Below are 3102 nucleotides of genomic sequence, written 5' to 3'. Positions count from 1 at the left end.
ATTTACATTTGTTTATCTAAAAAAGCTTAAAATATTAGGTAGTTATTACTTTTTAACTATTTATCAAGAGCAACAACCACATACTAATTGAACTGTCTCTTTTGCCATGTTTTTGTTTTTAAATTTTTAAGTTTTTGCTTCTGTTATCTAGTGAATCAGAAGCTAAAAAGTTTGGGAATCACTGATTTTATGGAGAAACTTTCTCTGGAAAATGATTGATATGAGAACCAGACTGAAAATGAGCTAAAAAACTTTAAAGAGCTTCATGAAACCTACTAATCCAGGTCACTTTAAAGGATTACATGAAGCAAAATCTAAAGCAATAAGGACTGGATATAATTTCTTTCTTTCTTGGAACTGTAGGTTTTCTTCCATTAAGCTCATCTGAAGTGGATTATGAGACCTGCAGGAAAAATAATTCAAAATGAAGGCGTTGCTCTGTCAGGGTTCTTCCTCTCTACGACTCTGGAAATGAATCCTCCACATGATGTATTCACACATTCGCGCATGACGTCCCTCCTTAAACCACCAAAGTAGACGGCCGAGTGTTGACATCACCGTACGATGAGCTGCCCAGATAATTCACGACCCTGCAGCCATTTTCAGAGGGCCGTCCAGCGAGCGGCAGACTTCCTGCCGTCCCACCCAGGCTCCGGGTCACATATATAAGCAGCCGGGCCACATCGCTCACCCCAAAAACCCCTCGTACCCTCCTCCACACCCTCGAGCGCAGCCAAGAACTCATTCCATTGTTCTCAGGAGGGAGAGATCCCCATGCACAAGTGGCCAGAGAACGCTGTGAGTCAGATCCTTAAGAAAATGTGCGCCTATTGTTCCAACCAGAAGGTTTCTAATGAGCTGGAAGTACTGGGAACTGCTGCTTTCAGGTTTCGCTGAAATAGATTTCCAGAAATCATTATCTGTTGTTTTCTAATTATTTGTTTGGCTCTACAGCAGTGAGATGATCCTAACATACCAGCAGGGAAATAAAAGGTCCGCTGCATCTTCTGCATGAAAGTTTTTTATGTTTTTTTGTTATTTTCCAAGGATGCAGGGTGAAAAAGTCCAGCTGACCAGCCCATAAACTCACATCTGTCCTGTGAATTTATATGAATATTGAGGAAATTTAAAGCAGAAAAATGGCAGAATTTGGGCTTCTTATGCAGATGTTATTTACATGATCCGAACATGTGTTGGGGACGACTCTCAACTACTACCACATCAAACTGTAGCTCAAAATCTGCAAAAATTATTGAGCAAGAGACATTTTTAGACGCCCATCCTGAGACGTCCTGATTATATTATGGCGTCTGTCTGTGGACAATTTCTCACCCAAGCTCTAAGCTGATACTGCTTTAACAAAGAGACGTCAAACTGGACAGCTGGACACGTCATGGGTCAAGAATGATCTCGAATTATTTCAAGGTCATGAGGTCAAAGATCAAGGTCACATGTGACCCATTTGTGAAAACCTTGTCTGAGCTCTAAATCTGCAACCGTTTAACGTAGGAATGTCAAACTGCCCAGCTGAACACCTCGTGTGTCATGGATTATCTCTATTGATTTCAAGGTCATGTGGTCAAAGGTCAAGGTCACAGGTGACCCATTTGTAAAAACTTTGTCCGTGCTCCACCTCTGGACGCATGTGTTCAGGATTGTTGCGTCAGGTAAATTCATGCTTTGGATTTTAATTCCTGTTATGTACGGTTGGTGGTTCTCTTCTTGTGTTTGCTAAAGTTGATTAGCTGTGGTGGCCATCTTGAATCAAAATAACTTTAAAAGTTAAGTAGCAGTAGATGAACTTCCAACGATTTCTTTAGAGGGGGGTATCATTAAAATCTGTCCATTGGTTCAACAGACAGACTGGGTCTAACCAAAAGTTCTTACATAATTGTGATCCAGTCATGTCCTGCTCAGAGATTCAGACTAAAATCAAAATCTAAACAAGTATAATTATAAGTTTACACAGTTTGACGAAGCAACAGAGGCAAAACATTTTATTTAGAGTTTAGGAACTGCTGGATGTCAGGAGTTAAGCTTTTTCTGGTCTTCTTAAATATAAATGTAACTTAAGCTACTACATTTTAAAATCACTGTTGTAATTAGGGTTAATAGTTAATCTGCATCTCTATTTGGGCAAAATATGTTTATCCAGCATGTATGAAGGATATGTTTTTATTAATTCTGTTTTTTATCAGATTGGAGAATCAGAGAGGAATCTTAACAACAGCCGAGCTGAAAGCTAATCGGAGGAAGACATATTTAAAAAGCAGTTTTTACTATCAAAAAACAACTCAAAATCAAACATTTCTGAGTTGTTTGAGTTAACACAGTATTAAAATGTCTTTATTTTCTCAACTGAATAGTGCCTGGCTCATCGTTTATCTGTTATCCTCAAAGAATAACCATAAGACATTAAAAATTAAAACCAACTCTTGGTGATATATATCTACCTACTTGAATATTCATTAAACAAATGGTGACAAAAAATAAATTAAAACATGCAGCTGTGACACATCGTGGTGATTATTTTGCTTCATCTGCAGGACTGGCAGCCAGCAGGCGACCATCAGCCCTCGACTAATTCTCAGAATTTCGACCAACCTCTGGAAACCCATCGGGATGTAGAACATCGGCTAAACGTTTTAGGTTTCAGTAGAACCAAGTGGAAGTGGAGGCAGTAAACAAGTGTTAGTCATGAAGCTGAGGAAGTGTTTGCTACCAGCACACATGAGCTGACAGAGCAAGAGTTCAATGCCAATGTATTCTTAGAAACAGGAAGCCTGCAATACATCCACCGCTCTGATTCCACTGAGGTAAATTACAGCTCTCTGCCTGATGTTATGATAGGTAAACAACAAAAAACATACAGCCATGAAGACAGTTTTAGGGTTTTTTCCCATCAGGACATAATAAAAACGAGCCGTTCTTTACCAGGTTATTGTCATTTGTCAGCAGCTGTTTTCTGTTTGTCTCTCATGGTTGTGGAGGAGTTGTGGCCCACTCTTCTTTCCAGCGTTGCTTCAGCTCATTGGTTCCTGTTTGTCTCTCTCATGGTTGTGGAGGAGTTGTGGCCCACTCTTCTTTCCAGCGTTGCTTCAG

Source organism: Kryptolebias marmoratus, linkage group LG23 (genome assembly GCF_001649575.2).
Source record: "Kryptolebias marmoratus isolate JLee-2015 linkage group LG23, ASM164957v2, whole genome shotgun sequence".
Lineage (NCBI taxonomy): Eukaryota > Metazoa > Chordata > Actinopteri > Cyprinodontiformes > Rivulidae > Kryptolebias > Kryptolebias marmoratus.
This window is presented reverse-complemented; position numbering follows the sequence as displayed.